At 45.6% G+C, this 17,339-nt stretch overlaps 1 pseudogene; it reads left to right on the top strand.

The window, feature by feature from the left end:
* The first annotated feature begins 959 nt into the window (after positions 1-959).
* On the top strand, positions 960-9,191 carry LOC110742465 (annotated as a pseudogene).
* The last annotated feature ends 8,148 nt before the right edge of the window (positions 9,192-17,339 follow it).

Below are 17,339 nucleotides of genomic sequence, written 5' to 3'. Positions count from 1 at the left end.
AAGGATTCATCACTGATAAATTGTACCAAATGTTTAATGAAGAATTAACACCAATGCCTCACAGAGTCTCTACCCTCCTCTGCCCTCCGCAACAACAAATGACTACCTCTCCCCATGACTCAGATCTCTCCAGGGTTTGCAGGGCAAAGTCCCCCAGAAAAAAACACCTTTCAGAGTACCAAGTCCCTGTCACTCTGCACTAAATCCCACCAGCGCCCACGGCCAGACGGAAAACTTTCAAAATGTGAGTTAGAATATCAATAAAAAGTCAGAAAACAACAGATGCTGGGGAGGATGTGGAGAAATAGGAATGCTTTTACACTGTTAATGGCAGTTTAACCATTGTGGAAGACAGTGTGATGATTCCTCAAGGATCTAGAACCAGAAATACCATTTGACCCAGCAGTCCCATTACTGGGTATGTACCCAAAGGATTATAAATCCTTCTACTATAAAGACAACACACACGTATGTTTATTGTGGCACTATTCACAATAGCACAGACTTGGAACCAACCCAAATGCTCATCAATGATAGAATGGATAAAGAAAATGTGGCACATATACACCATGGAATACTATGCAGCCATTAAAAAGGATGAGTTCGTGTCCTTTGCAGGGACATGGATAAAACTGGAAACCATCATTCTCAGCAAACTAACACGAGAACAGAAAACCAAACACTGCATGTTCTCACTGAAGTGGGAGTTGAACGATGAGAACACATGGACACAGGGAGAGGAACATCACACACCAGGGCCTGTTGGGGGGTGGGGGGCTAGGGGAGGGATAGCAGTAGGAGAAATACCTAATGTAGGTGACGGGTTGATGGGTGCAGCAAACCACCATGGCACATGTGCACCTATGTAACAAACCTGCATGTTCTGCACATGTACCCCAGAACTTAAAGTATAATTTAAAAATAAATAAATAAATTTTTTAAAAAAAGAATCTGTCCCTCATCTGCTTTACCTCCTCTACAGCTCCACGTTGTTATGAGAATAAAATCCAAAATCCTTGTGCTGTCCACCCCTCTGAGTTCACCTCAAAGTTGCCCTTCGTCCAATGCGTATAACATCTCAACCTTGACTTTCCCTTGGAATGGTGGTGAGACTAGGGGATGTCCTTTGGGAGATGTGACTCTCCTTGTTGCCTGTACAGTGCCATGCCCAGGAGGGGTTAGTTAAGAGGCTCTCAGCCAGGCCTGCCCTCAGAAGGGTTAATGTGGCCTCTTCATCCCATGGTTGCCATGGGGACAGTTCTTGCTCTTCAGGAAACAGGGAGAGCAGTTCCCTATTTTGAAGAAAGCTTGAGGGCTGCTTTCCTCCAATCCACATGCCCAGAGAGGGGCAGGAAGCCTAGGGCCAGCTGCCCCTGCTGCTGGGTGTGTGACAGAGCTGTGCCCACATTCCGCCAGCCAGGAGGGGCTGTTTTGAAATGCAGCTTTGGGAAAAAGCCAAACAGGCCAAGGCAAGGAAAAAACTGGCTGCCTGGAAGAAGAGGATGTCCACTTCCTCCACAGACCTTGGAATCCCACCCAGTGATAAAAACTCTGAGCTGGCCCTGCCCAGCCTCCATATGTCATGAGATGTATGGAAAGGGTGGAGAACAGAGCAGGTGCTCCGCAGGCATCCGCTGTCAGCATTTATTACTGTCATTGCTATGACTGCCTGTTATTAGCACCACTACCTGCCTCCTCACCTGGCTGATGCACTGGATGTCCAGGTTCCTTTGATCCCAACTTCTGGGACCAAAGCTGGGCATGGGCACAGCTCTGTCACTCAGCAGGCTCTGAGGTGGACACCTGACTGATCCTTGGATGGTGATGGTCCCCTTGACCCCCACTTCCAACACTCCTGCTGGGTTTTCACTGCAAAGTTGCTGGCAGCTGCTGGCCTTCTGATCATCCAAAGTAGATAGAGGGCAGGATGGAAACAGCACAAAGAAAGGGGAAGAGAGGGAAAGCCTGCTCAGATGTCAACACTGCTGGCATCTGCCTTAGAGGTTCCTGTCCTTCACCTTCCAGGCTCCTCCAGAAAAGGGCAGAGAGGCTCTTGCCACCAAAAGGCAAAGCCACAGACTGCAAGCATTCACAGAGTAGTAAATGGGTGAATGGGATGCGAGTCCTGACTGGGCTGTAAGGGCAAGTCACTTCCCCTCTCTGGGCCTCAGTTTTTTTTCCATCTGTGAAATGGGGATATAATAACTCCTTTATAGAATTCTTGGGATGAATACATATGTTAAAGGCTCAAGAAAGTAGCAATGGTGGTCATCACACCCACACATCATGTCTTTTGTGGGTATTTACAGTTACTCCTCCTGAATTCAGTGAGTGGCTGTGGCTAAGTCCCATAAATAAAACCACCAGTATTGGCAGTGGGTGTTTGTAAAGCCAACAGTGTCTCCCATCCATTTTCTCTTATTAGGAACAGCAAACAAAGGAATAAGCATTTCAACTTCACAGCCCATCACTCCACACTATTGTATGGCTTCAGCTACACAAGCTCAGACCTGTGATTTTCCCAACTGGCCTTGGGGCTATGATCTTTTTAAGTAGACTTTGCTTAGCCTCAAGCCCAAATTCAACAGTAGTGGAAAGGACTTAGCAAAGCCTTGTCCCTCTTGTCCTCCCTTCTCCTTTGCACAGGCCGATAGTGAAGAGTAACACTGGTGGTGAATTGAATTATCTGAGGCTCCCACCCTGGGGATTCTAGGGTATTTTGCTTTTATTGCTAATCTCAGAAACAAGCTCAAGTTTTAAAAACATACTTTCTTTTTCCATCAAACATTGAAGCAATTTATCCACTCATTTGTTTGTACCCACATTTAAACACAGATATACCTGCTCCATGACCTCCGTCCCCTCCCTTGACTCCATTACCTACACCACCTCCATCAACTCAATCCTTTCCACCACCTCCCTTGACTCCATCACCTATACTACCTCCATCAACTTAATCCACTCCATCACTTGTCCCACCTCCACTCGACTGCCTCTGTCACCTGCACCACCTCCCTCAATTCCATTACCTCCCTCAACTCCACCATCTCCACCACCTCCATCATTTCCCTTGGCTCTGTCATCTATACCACCTCCATCAACTCAATCCACTCCATCATCTGTTCCATGTTCACCATCTCCTTCACCTCTTCCAGTTCCACCATGTCCACGTCATCTGTCAATTCCACCACTTCCAATTCTTCCACCAAATATATTATGCCCTCCAGCTGCACCACAATTTCCACAACTACATCAATTATCCTTTCGACCATCACCACCACCACCACCTCGACCTCCTCTCCACCACCACTAGTATCTACTACCACCTCTGCCTCCTTCACTTCCAACATCACCTCCACCATCTCTGTTTCTGCTACTACCACCTTCACCACCTCTGCCACCTCCACCATCACCTCCATCTCCATCCCTGCCACACCTCCATGCATGGACCCATAAAATGTGTATCAAGAGCCTGTCTAAGTAACACCAGATTTTCTATTCGAGTCACAAGTATTTCTCCACAAAAGGCTGGAGAATTAAGAAATCTGTGGTGGCTTAGAAATGGAAAGGGCTTTAAAAGGATCAAATTCAGTTCTAATTTTACAGCTGGAGAAATCAGATCTGCCTCCAGCACCACCTCTGGACACTCCTCCAGCAGGCCAGGCCTTGTCCCACCTCGGTGAAGTCTTTGCCCCAGCAATTCCTCCTACCGCGAAGGCCTCTCTTCTGGTGGAACCCTCCGCACTGGGGTCCTCCTCTGAGCTCCCACAGGCACCTGTGCGTTCCCATCCCAGCACGAGCCTCGGGTAGCAGAACTATCTGCCTGTGTCTGTGTGGACAAGCAGACTGGGAACTCCTGGGAGGTGGAGGCTTAGTCTGAGTCATCTATGTCGCCGAGCACCAGGCAGGTACCTGTGAGGGGCTGCGCGGTGTGTGCTGAGTGAATAAGGAAAGGCTCCTCATTAAAATGGTCTCCCTTACCAATATCACCTCCTCAGGGAGGCTCTCCTTGACCACCCATTCTCTACTTCAGTGGTTCTCAAACCTGGAGGGTTTGATGAAACACGGGGTTTCTGATTAAGTGAGGCTGGGGAGGGCCCCAAGAATGCGTGGCGCCCTGAGGGCCATCGCTGAGCTCCATTGCCCCGGTTTCCCTCCCTCTCTTTGAAATGGTGTCTCCAGCGACTTCCTCCCGTCTAAGCTCCATGAGGGCAAGAATTTGGGGCTGTCTTGTTCCGTGCTCAGCGCAGAGGCTGGGGCGGCACTGAACGAATGTCCAGACTTAAAAATAAAGGGATAGATGGTCCGCTGGGCGAAGGAGCCAGGAACATCCCAGAAGTCCAACTCGGTGAGTTCTGGTCTCTCGAATCTCACGAGCCTCCGGCGGTGCCCACAGCCACCGCCCCTTTAAATGTGCTCAGGGACGCCCCGACCCTCGGTTCTTTGGATCCCTGACTCAGCAGGAAAACAAAAACAAAAACAAAAACAAAATCCTTCCTTTTGGGGACGGAGGAAACGTCTAGGAGGGAACGGAGGTGCGGCTGCGGCGCAGGCAGAGGCGCAGGCGAAGGCGCGACGGCCAGAGTGCAGGGTGCTGGTGAGGAGCCCTGGACCCGGAGGGGACGCGAAGCCACGCGCTGCCCCGGCCGCCGCCCCCGCGACCTCCCGCGGCGCCGAGGCACGCGCGCCAGGGGCCCGGGCCAGGCGCTCGAAGTTGGAGCTCCCGGAGCGCCCGGGACTAGCTTCCTAGGATTCCCCGACCTTCCGGTGCTGCTCGGCCTCGGCCGAAGCATACATGGCTCCAGGGCCCCCTCGCTGAGAATCGGGGTCCACCCCTGCCAAATCGCCCCGCCTCAGGGACCCCCTCAACCTTGGCGAGGCCGTGCCCCGGCCGTGTGAGCTCGTATCCCACTCTCACGGCTGTCCGCAGAGTGAGGGTCCCCCGACAAGGGAGAAAGACATCCCTTTCTCAAAAGCGACTTGGTCGGGTCCCCAAACCCTTGTCCTCCACTCCCAGACGTCACAGACAGGCCTTGCTCCCTTCTCAGAGGCCCCACCTGACTGAGGCTTGGCTGGACACAGTCCTGAAGCATGCAGATTCCAGACATGACCCCCAGCAGAAATACACATCACTGTTTCAAACCTTTGGTGTGTCATTCGTGAAGGGATGAGATGGTGGCTATTCAGTCATAATATTCCAAGGGTCCCCGGATCTACCCTCCAGTTATTCTAACTTAACAGTGAGTTCTCAGCAGAGTCTGTCTTCTCTTGACCTTAGGAGACTTTGCCTTCTGCAGTGCTATGTGTGTAGCTAGTGGGTACCCAATGGAGTAGCTGTAGAAGGGGGCAATGTAAGCTCCATGAGGGCAGCAGGGAGGGTGACGGCAAGTTCAGCCTTTTTCTCGTGGTCACTGGCTCATAGAAAGTGTTTATCAGTAGCTGCTGGATGAATGAATGCACTGACCCGGACACTTCATTTGAGGAGCGCAGGATTTCATTTGGTTGATTTTCATTAGTTGGCTGTGTGTAGAGCAAAGGTCTGTTCACCTTGTTTGCAGAATGAATCTTTAGTGGAAAATCAAGGGGTTTTAAAGATTCTGGTGGAGAGCATAAGCCTAACACGAAGCACGGGAGGTGGGCTTCACATGGGGGGATGGAACCATCTGCAGCGTCCCCAGCAAGTGGTGTGTAGGAGACTCTGAATGGAAATAAAGTTAATCGTACTTTTTCTCCTTTTCTCTATTTTTGTCCTCTAGATTTGCCAAAACCACCTGTTGCTCCCAAGCCAAAGACTACCAGTCCACTGACGCCAGTGACTGTGCCCAAATTCCCTTCCTCACCCAGGCCCGATAGTCTTCACAGTCCAAACTCCATGTTCAGGGGTCCGAAGCCCCCATTGCCCCCAAGCCCAGGCTGACTGCCCCAAACGAGTGGAGAGCCAGTGTGTACCTGAATGACAGCTTGAACAAATGCAGCAACGGGCGGCTGCTCTGTGTAGACAGGGGGCTTGATGAAGGGCCCCGGTCCATCCCGAAGTGCTCTGAGTCAGAGACTGATGAGGATTACATCGTAGTCCCCAGGGCTCTGCTGAGGGAGGATGAACCCAAGGATGGGGCAGCACAGGGAATGCAGCCCTGGTGTCTCCTGAGGCCTCTGGGGAAGAGGAAGAGGAGTGTGAGGAGGGAGGTGAGGCCTGTGGCCTGGAGGGGACGGGAGCTGGGGAGGACTCGGCAGTGACTGCTGCCCTAGCTGCAGTATCACTGAGCAGGGAGGGTGAGGAAGGCACAGACTTTGCTCCTGAGGACCAAGGAGAGGGCTGTGGCCATAAGCTAGGGACACTGGAGCAGGTGTCCGGAAGTGAGGAGGAAGAGAAGCTGGTGCAACCACACAGGGAGTGCAGCCTGGAGGACGATGATTCTTGGGCTGGAGAGGCAGTCTTCCAGAGTGACCTCCTCCTGCCTCACATCCATGGAGAGGAGCACGAGCCCCCCGACAACCCCCAGGAGGCAGAGGAGGATGATGGGGAAGGCTGTGCCAGCACAGACCCAGCAGGGGCAGATGAGGGTTTGGGTCCTGACAGGCCCACCGAGGACATGAGACAGGATGCTCCTGACCTCAGGTGACCTGAGGAAGCCAGCGAGGAGCCCCCTGAGAAGGAGCTGACCATGGGGGTCCAAGAGGCAGAGATGGCCACAGACTGCCCTGAGGTTCTTGAGGAGGGATGGGAAGAAGCCACAGGTGTCACAGTTGGGGAGCAGGTTTACTTCAGTGAACCACCTGACCACGAGGAGGAAACCAACCAAAAAGTGGCAGCTGCCACCCTGGAGGACCGTGCACAGGATGAGCCTGCCGAGGAGAGCTGCCAGATAGATCATCCTTTTCCAGAACAACTGCATGGACAACTTTTTTCCCTCACAGGAAGCCCCTACAAGTTCTTCCCAACGGAGAGCACCTCTTTTTGTAGTGAGAGCTGTTCTCCTCTTTCTGAGTCAATGAAAGGCTTAGAATCAGAGCAGGCACCAAAGTTGGGGCTGTGTGCGGAGGAGGACCCCGTGGTCGGGGCTTTGTGTGGCCAGCATGGCTCCCTGAAAGATGGAGCGGCAGAGGGTCCTACAGCCCCTGATGTGGTGGTCCTGCCGAAGGAGAAGGTGGGGGAGGAGTAGGGGGAGGGGGAGGAGGAGAAGGAGGAGGTCTTCGTGGATGACATGCTGGCCAACCCCTATGTGATGGGAGTGGGCCTGCCAGGAGGAGGAGGGGAGGAGGAGGAGGAGGCCATGGATGACACACTGGCCAGCCTCTATGTGATGGGAGTGGGCCTCCCAGGAGGAGGAGGGGGAAGAGGAGGAGGAGGTCATTGATGACACACTGGCCAACCCCTATGTGATGGGAGGGGGCCTGTCAGTCTGGCAGCCCCTGGAGGAGGGCAGGCTGCATTGGACACCCTGGGTGGTTATGGCTCAAAAGAAGAAATGAACTGTGAAGCAGAAGGTAGCCTGGTCTCCGTGGACAGGAAGAACATTGGCACAAGGGCCTGGCCCCACTTTGGGAAGGGGGCCAGAAACCATCCCAGAAACTGCCCCCAAAGAAACCAGATCTGAGGTAGGTTCCTCAGCCCCTGGCATCAGAGGTGCTGCAGAGGAGTCAGGAAATAGCTTTTGTCACTGGAAGGGAAGCCCCTGGAAGCCAGCAGGGCCTTGCCATCGAAGCCCAGGGCCTTCACTTTATACCCTTGGTTGTTCTCCATGGAAGGCCAAGAGATTCCTGTTCCCGTCTCTGTGAACTGGGAACCAGGAGGATTAGGGTTAGATGACCACAGGATAAAGAGGAAAGAGGAACATCTCTCTGTCCTGTCTGGGAGTTTCTCCCAGAGAAACCACTTCTGTCCAGCGGCACCTCCACGCCTTCTTCCATGGTCGACATCCCACCTCCTTTTGACCTGGCCTGCATCACCATTAAGCCCATCACAAAGAACTCTCCCTCGCTCCTGATCGAGAGCAACTTCTCGGACAAGTGCAAGAAGAAGTCATCCTTTAAGTGGTTCCTGGCACTGATGTTTAAGAAGAAGATGGAGAGGCCAGGCGTGGTGGCTCACGCCTGTCATCCCAGCACTTTCGGAAGCTGAGGCGAGAAGATCACCTAGTGTCAGGAGTTCAAGAGCAGTCTGGCCAACATAGTGAAACCTCATCTCTAGTAAAAATACAAAAATTAGCCAGGCATGATGGTGCAAACCTGTAATTCCAGCTACTCGGGAGGCTAAAGCAGGAGAATCACTTGAACCTGGGAGGCAGAGGTTGTGGTGAGCCGAGATTGTACCATTGCACTCTAGCCTGGGCAACAAGAGTGAGACTCCGTCTCAAAAACAAAAAGAAAAAGAAAAAAGAAAAACCAAAGACAGAGAGTAAATTGCACGTGAAGGTGTCTTCCTCCAGGTCCTCTTCAGAATCCAGCTGCCACGGGCCTTCCAGGATTCTGGAAGTTGACCAGAGAAACCCCAGTAACTCCCCTCAGCTTAAGTCTCGAACTGGGAAGCTCCAGGCTTCTGAATCCCCCTCCTCCCTCATCTTTTATAGAGATGGCAAGAGGAAAGCGTCCCCTTCAGCAGGACGGTGACCAGAGTGGAGCCCTTCAAAGACTGCTCCCGGCCGCCCTTCCTGCCCTTGCCACTGGCCAAGCCACCATCTGTCTCCTTCCCCAGCACTGACACTTCAGACTATGAGAACATTCCAGCCATGAACTCGGACTACAAGAATATCCAGATTCTGCCCCAGAGGCCTGCAGGGCTGGCATGTTCAGGAAGCTGTTTGAAGATCAGAGCAGATCCCTGTCCACAGCATATGAAAACGATGGCTACATGGACATGAGCAGCTTCAGAGCCTTCGAGAGCAAACAGCAGAGCACGGGCCAGCACGCAGAAAGGTACCTGACATTCTATTTCCTTTCTTGTTTGGTAGCTGTAACTATTCAAAAGGCAGCGTGGGTGTGGGGGACAGATGGACTTGCTTTCCAGCCTCAGGTTCTGTTTCCCACTAGCTGCATTGACCTGGGGTGAGTGAGTGGTTTTACGTCTCTGAGCCCTAGTTACTTCATCCATGAAATAAGATTCATGCTACCTCACAGCAGATATTTAAGAATATCAGAGTAGATATTCTATGTGAAAGCAGTGTATAAAATGCCAAATATGGTACACGTAAGAGCATTTTTTTTTTTTTTTTTGAGACAGAGCCTCATTCTTGTCACCCAGGCTAGAGTGCAGTGACACCGTGTCGGCTCACTGCAAACTCCGTCTCCTGGTTCAAGCAATTCTCCTGCCTCAGCCTCCCGAGTAGCTTGGATTACAGGTACTCATCACTATGCCCAACTAATTTTTATATTTTTAGTAGAGAAGGGGTTTCACCATGTTGGCCAGGCTGGTCTCGAACTCCTGACCTCAGGTGATCCACCCGCCTCCCAAAGAGAGCATTTTTATTTACATCATTTGGGGAACAGTTCTCATATCTCCTAGGTAGATGGCTTTGTGACTCTGCTCTGAGAGTGTCACCAAGAGAGAAAGTTTTAGAAACTTGCCAAACTAAATATCTTTCGCCATCAGGAAAATAGCCTAAATTGATATTGATACTTTTTATTGAGTAAATATATGCTGTACTCAATACGGAACTAGAAAAGAAATTTTATTTGAATTGCTTAAGGAGCTAATGGTGTGGCTCACCCCTGAAATCCCATCACTTTGGGAGGCCGAGGCAGGTGGATCATTTGAGTTCAGGAGTTCGAGACTAGCCTGGCCAACATGGTGAAACCCTGTCTTTACTAAAAATACAAAAATTAGCCAGGCGTGGTGGCAGGCACCTGTAATCCCAGCTACTCAGGAGGCTGAGGCACGAGAATTGCTTGAACCAGGGAGGCGGAAGTTGCAGTGAGCCAACATGGCACCACTGCACTCCAGCCTGGGTGACAGAGCGAGACTCAGTTTCAAAAAAAAACAAAGAAAAAAAAGAGCTAATGGTGCTGTTACAGGAAAGGGGTCCCAATCCAGACCCTGAGACAGTTCTTGGATCTTGTGCAAGAAAGAATTTAGGGTGAGTCTACAGTGCCAAGTAAAAGCAATTTTATTAAGAAAGTAAAGTAGTGAAAGCACAGCTACTCCACAGAAAGAGTAGGGCATTACTAAAAGAGGAGGAATGCATCCACCATAGGCACAATGCTTGTACCATGTATATATGTGTGTATATATACATATATATGTGTAGATATGTATATATGTGTGTATATACGTGTGTGTATATATGTGATAAAAAAGATTCTCAGGAGATGTGCTCTGCTACAAGGGTTTGTGATAAAGGATTAATTTTCTTAATTAGTATATTTTGCAATAATTAATATTATTATTTTTAAAGCAAAATTAGGAATGCCTTTGTTCTCCAGATATCAGAATATCTGGACACTCCCAAGTCTGGGTCTGTTTAGTAAACATTATTAATTTGTTCCCTTAACTGTAAACATCTAGAGGCTAGGAATGTCTAACCTTTTGGGAACGCAGTCCAGCAAGTCTAAGCCTCATTTTCCTAGCCCTCACTCAAAATGGAGTTGCTCTGGTTTGAATGCCTCTGACATATCTCCCCCTTCCCTTTACAAAAGGACCGTTAATCCTGGGGGTTGCAGAGGGACGAAGATCTGTCTTCTGTAACTTTTTCAGGCTGAATAGGGGTGATGATATTCCTGCCTAAATTAGGGTCTCTTGCATTCAGGGTAGAGAGAAGCTCAGTTAGACAGTGTTGGTATGGTTAAGGTTGTTTATAACTCCCGAGTTCTCACAAAAGGTGATGTCTGGCAGATTAGTACGTGTTTAATTTAAGAAAGCATTGAGTGAGCTTGTCTTGCATTTCTACACAAAGAGTGCAACCACAACAGCAAAGCAGAATAAGTAAAATTATTTCAAGTAAACTAAACAGGGTCAGGAATATCATCACCCCTATTCAGCCTGGGTCCTGCCCCAAGAACTGGGCAGTTGTTGGAACCAAGCTGATAAAGGGTTGACCGATAGCACATTAATGGCACAGATATGAGTGTCTAAAGCTTCTATAGTCTGGGTAATATTATGTGAATAGTCTGGAACATACACACAACATTCGGTTTTAATTAAAGTACAGTTCTCCCCTTGGGCTGCTGTTAAAATGTCCAAAGCCATATGGTTTTGTAAGACTACCTGCCTAATCGGAGAAGTTTCCTCAGGAGGGTAAGGGCCTAGGGTGTATTATTGAAAACTGCAGCCGTGTGCTTCACTAAGGCTTCACCTTGTAACTCGATACTGATTGTAGCTACCTGTGGGGAAAATACAGCCTTCAAATAGAACCGTTTTGTTGCCTATGGTGAGCTTTCACAATTTCCCAGTTAGATAGGATAGAGTCCAATTTGGTTAGGATAGATCTCTGGAGATAAGGATGATCCCATGTATACCTTTTAGTCCAGTTATAAGGTAAGTATGGCCAGCCATGAGTTCTGCAAGCCCATAACCATCCCAAGGAGAAGGGTAGGCACTTATTTTTGGGAAATTGTCTTGCCATCCCATCCACATTTGATCTGTTAAAAGAAGGATCTGATTACAGGTGACAGCCATCCCATATTATGGGTTCCAGTTAGGTGGTGACTGCTGTGCCTTTTAAAACATAGAGGTGATTTGCCTGATGCCTGTACTTGAATAGCTGTCATTTGCCCAAGTTCATTATGTATAGCATAACCTAAAGTTGGGGTGGAATTTAGCTGTTTTTTAATTAGATTAGAAGGATGCTGTTTTGTTTCTTCATAGGAGGGGAAGGGGCTAAGGCCTGTGTGGCTATGATACATGGGAAAAGAGGGGCTATGTTTATAATGTCCAATCATAATAAAATCCCCATAAACTTAAGTTGGCCAGTTGAATATGCCAGGGCCACCTGGAAATGGAGGAAAGGAGCAATTTCCCACATACTCAACAGTTTGATTTTGTAGAGAGGCTAAAGTCTGTGCCCACTCAGTAAATAAAATACTCTGTAAATAAAATACTCTCTGCGTGATTCCAACTTACATCCAGAAGTAGAATGCCAATCCATATCTTTATGTTACCCATCTCTTGTATTTTTTTTGAACAGGAGTTGGAGGTCGCTGATTGGCTTACAGGAATAAACGTGATTAGTCTTCCGTGTTCCGTCGGCCTGTGGGACTTTTTACGAGAGACAGGTTTAATTTGAGATAGGTGGCCCCAGCTGTTTATTTTCAGAAGTTTAACTGCAGTTGGGGTACTTAGGAGAACTTGATAAGGTCCCTTACATTTTGGGGAAAGTTGATCTGCTAGGGATCCTTTCTTTCATGTTTTGAATAGGACCTAATCTCCCAGCTGGTTGTAACAAAATTCTCTTCCTTAGTAGGGGAAGGGAGTCTTTGATTTCCATATTTAAGGAGTGCTTTTTGCACTTATCCTAAGTTGATTACATAATTTTGTAGCCTGAAAGTATTTATGTTTATTAGGAGGTCTATAGTTAAGAAAGGCCTTTCCTACATTATTTTAAAAGGGCTGAGCTGCAGATTTCCCTTTGGGGTCACTTGAACTCTTAATAAGGCTACGGGTAATAAATACAGTCAGGTTTCTGATGTTTCTTGTCATAGTTTAGCAAGAGTTCTTTATATTTTTATCTTTCCATAAGTTATTGGGGCACAGGTGGTATTTGATTACCTAAGTTCTTCGGTGATGATTTGTGATATTTTGGTGCACCCATCACCCGAACAGTATACACTGCACCATATTTGTAGTCTTTTATCCCCCGCCCCCTCCCACTCTTCCCACCAAGTCTCCAAAGTCCATCATATCATTCTTATGCCTTTGCATCCTCATAGCTTAGCTCTCACATATCAGTGAGAATGTATGATGTTTGGTTTTCCATTCCTGAGTTACTTCACTTAGAATAATAGTCTCCAGTCTCATCCAGGTCATTGCAAATGCTGTCAATTCATTTCTTTTTATGGCTGCATAGTATTCCATCATATGTATATAAAAAATAAACAGTGATATATATATATATCACAGTTTGGTAATATGGTATTATTTGGTATATATACTATATACAAACTGTGATATGTATAATAAACTGTCATATGTATATATCACAGTTTGGTAATATGGTGTTATTTGGTATTTATATTATATATAATAAACTGATATATATATCACAGTTTGGTATTATGGTATTATTTGGTATATATTTGGTGTATATATGTGTATATATACACACACATACATATACACACCAAATATATATATATATCTCACAGTTTCTTTATCCACTCATTGATTGATGGGCATTTGGGTTGGTTCCACAATTTTGCAATGGTAAATTGTGCTGCTATAAACATGCGTGTGCAAGTATCTTTTTTGAATAATGACTTCTTTTCCTCTGGGTAGATACCTAGTAGTGGGATTGTTGGATCAAATGGTAGTTCTACTTAAGGAATCTCCACACTGTTTTCCATAATTACTGTACTAGTTTACATTCCCACCAGCAATGTAGAAGCGCTCCCTTTTCACTGTGTCCACACCAACATCTATTTTTTTTATTGGTGGGGGGGTGAGGTGTTATGGCCATTCTTGCAGGAGTAAGGTGGTATCACATTGTGGTTTTGATTTGCATTTCCCTGATCATTAGTGATGTTGAACATTTCTTCATATGTTTGTTGGCCACTTGTATATCTTCTTTTGAGAACTGTCTATTCATATCCTTAGCCCACTTTTTGATGGGATTGTTTGGTTTTTCTTACTGATTTGTTAGAGTTCCTTGTAGATTCTGGATATTAGTTCTTTGTTGAATGTATAGATTGTGAAGATTTTCTCCCATGCTGTGGGTTGTCTGTTTACTCTGCTGACTGTTCCTTTTGCCATGCAAAAGCTCTTTAGTTTAATTAGGTCCCAGCTATTTGTCTTTGTTTTTATTGCATTTGCTTTTGGGTTCTTGGTCATGAAATCCTTACCTAAGCCAATGTCTAGAAAGGTTTTTCCAATGTTATCTTCTAGAATTTTTACAGTTTCAAGTCTTAGGTTTAAGTCCTTAATTTATCTTGAGTTAATTTTTTGTATAAGGTGAGAGATGAGGATCCGGTTTTGGTCTCCTACATGTGGCTAGCCAATTATCCCAGCACCATTTGTGGAAAAGGGTGTGCTCTCCCCACTTTATGATTTTGTTTGCTTTGTTGAAGATCAGTTGGCTGTAAGTTTTGGGTTTATTTCTGGGTTCTCTATTCTGTTCCATTGATCTATGTGCCTGTTTTTGTACCAGTACCATGCCGTTTTGGTGACTATGACTTTGTAATATAGCTTGAAATCAGGTAATGTAATGCCCCCAGATTTTTTCTTTTTACTTAGTCTTGCTTTGGCTATGCAGGCTCTTTTTTGGTTCCACATGAACTTCAGAATTTTTTTTTGTAACCCTGTGAAGAATGATGGTGGTATTTTGATGGGGATGGTGTTGAATTTGTAGATTGCTTTTGGCAGTATGGTCATTTTCACAATATTGATTCTACCCATCCATGAGCATGGGATATGTTTCCATTTGTTTGTGTCGTCTATGATTTCTTTCAGCAGTGTTTTGTAGTTTTCCTTATAGAGGTCTTTCGACTCCTTTGTTAGGTATATTCCAAAGTATTTTATTTATTTATTCATTTTTGCAGCTACTCTAAAAGGGGTTGAGTTCTTGATTTGATTCTCCACTTGGTCGCTGTTGGTGTATAGAAGAGCTACTGATTTGTGTACATTAATCTTGTATCTGGAAACTTTGCAGGATTCTTTTATCAGCTCTAGGAGCTTTCTGGAGGAATCCTTAGGGTTTTTAAGGTAAAAAATCATATGATCCACAAACAGTGACAGTTTGACTTCCTTTTTGCCTATTTGAATGCCCTTTATTTCTTTCTCTTGTCTGATTGGTCTGGCTAGGACTTCCAGTACTGTAAAGAAGAGTGGTGAGAGTGGGCATCCTTCTCTTTTCCCATTCTCAGGGGGAATGCTTTCAACTTTTCTGTTTTCAGTATTATGTTGGCTGTGGGTTTGTCATAGATGGCTTTTATTACATTAAGGTATGTCCCTTGTATGCTGATTTTGCTGAGAGTTTTAATCATAAAGGGATGCTGGATTTTGTTGAATGGTTTTTCTGCATCGATTGAGATGATCATATGATTTTTGTTTTTACTTCTGTTCATGTGGTATATTACATTTATTGACTTGCATATGTTAAACCATCCCTGCATCCCTGATATGAAACCCACTTGATCATGGTAAATTATTTTTTTGATATGTTGTTGGATTCAGTTAGCTAGTATTTTGTTAAGGATTTTAGCATCGATGTTCATCAAGGATATTGGTCTGTAGTTTCCTTTCTTGGTTGTGTCCTTTCCTGGTTTTGGTATTAGGGTGATGCTGGCTTCATAGAATGAATTAGGGAGGGTTCCTTCTTTCTCTATCTTGTGGAATACTGTCAAAAAGATTGGTACCAATTCTTTGAATGTCTGGTAGAATTCTGCTGTGAATCCTTCTGGTCCTGGACCTTTTTTTTGTTGGTAATTTTAAAATTACCATTTCAATCTCGCTGCTTGTTATTGGTCTGTTCAGGGTATCTAATTCTTCCTGATTTAAGCTAGGAGTGTTGTATTTTTCCAGAAAGTCATCCATCTCTTCTAGGTTTTCTAGTTTATGTGTATTAAGGTGTTCATAGTAGCCTTGAATGATCTGTTGTATTTCAGTGGTGTCAGCTCTAATATCTCCTGTTTCATTTCTTAGTGAGGTTATTTGGATTTTCTCTCTTCTTTCCTTAATCTTACTAATGGTCTATCAATTTTATTTATCTTTTCAAAGAACCAGCTTTCTGTTGCATTTGTCTTTTGTGCTTTTTTTGTACTTTTTTGTTCCAATTTCATTTAGTTCTGCTCTGATCTTGGTTATTTCCTTTCTTTTGTTGGGTTTGGGTTTGGTTTGTTCTAGTTTCTCTATTTACTTGAGGTGTGACTTTAGATTGTCAGTGCTGTTTTAGACTTTTTCATGTAGGCATTTAGGGCTATGAACTCTCCTCTTAGTACCACTTTAGCTGTATCCCAGAGGTTTTGATAGGTTGTGTCATTATTGTCATTCAGTTCGAAGAATTTTTTAATTTCCATCTTGATTTCATTTTTGGCCCAGTGCTCATTCAGGAGCAGGTTATTTAATATCCATATATTTGCATGGTTTTGAAGGTTCCTTTTGGAGTTGATTTCCAGGTTTATTCCACTGTAGTCTGAGAGAGTGCTTGATATAATTTCAAATTTCTTAAATTTATTTAGGTTCATTTTATGGCCTATAACGTGGTCTATCTTGGAGAAAGTTTCATGTGCTGTTGAATAGAATGTGTATTATGCTGTTGTTGGATGAAATGTTCTGTATGTTTGTTAAGTCCATTTGTTCTAAGGTATAGTTTAAATCCATTGTTTCTTTGTTAGATGACCTGTCTAGTGCTGTCAGTGGAGTATTAAAGTCCCCCACTATTATTGTGTTGCTGTCTATCTCATTTCTTAGGTCTATTAGTAATTGTTTTATAAATTTGGGAGCTCCAGTGTTAGGTGCATATATGTTTATGATTGTAATATTTTCCTGTTGGACAAGGCTTTTTACCATTATATAATGTCCCTCTTTGTCTCTCTCTTTTTTTTTTATTATACTTTAAGTTCTAGGGTACATGTGCACAACGTGCAGTTTTGTTACACATGTATACATGTGCCATGTTGGTGTGCTGCACCCATTAACTCGTCATTTACATTAGGTATATCTCCTAATGCTATTCCTCCCTCCCCCACAACAATAGGACCCGGTGTGTGATGTTCCCCTTACTGTGTCCAAGTGATGTCATTGTTCAGTTCCCACCTTTGAGTGAGAACAGGCAGTATTTGGTTTTCTGTTCTTGCGATAGTTTGCTGAGAATGATAGTTTCCAGCTGCATCCATGTCCCTACAAAGGACACAAACTCATCCTTTTTTATGGCTGCATAGTATTCCATAGTGTATATGTGCCACATTTTCTTAACCCAGTCTGTCACTGGTGGACATTCGGGTTGATTCCAAGTCTTTGCTGTTGTGAATGGTGCTGCAATAAACATATGTGTGCATGTGTCTTTATAGCAGCATGACTTATAATCCTTTGGGTATATCCCCAGCAATGGGATGGCTGGGTCAAATGGTATTTCTAGTTCTAGATCCTTGAGGAATCACCACACCGTTTTTCACAATGGTTGAACTAGTCTATAGTCCCACCAACAAGGTAAAAGTGTTCCTATTTCTCCACATCCTCTCCAGCACCTGTTGTT

This window comes from Papio anubis, chromosome 2, assembly GCF_008728515.1.
Source record: "Papio anubis isolate 15944 chromosome 2, Panubis1.0, whole genome shotgun sequence".
NCBI lineage: Eukaryota > Metazoa > Chordata > Mammalia > Primates > Cercopithecidae > Papio > Papio anubis.
The sequence above is the reverse complement of the archived record's forward strand: the minus strand, read 5'-3'. Positions and strand labels throughout refer to the sequence as shown.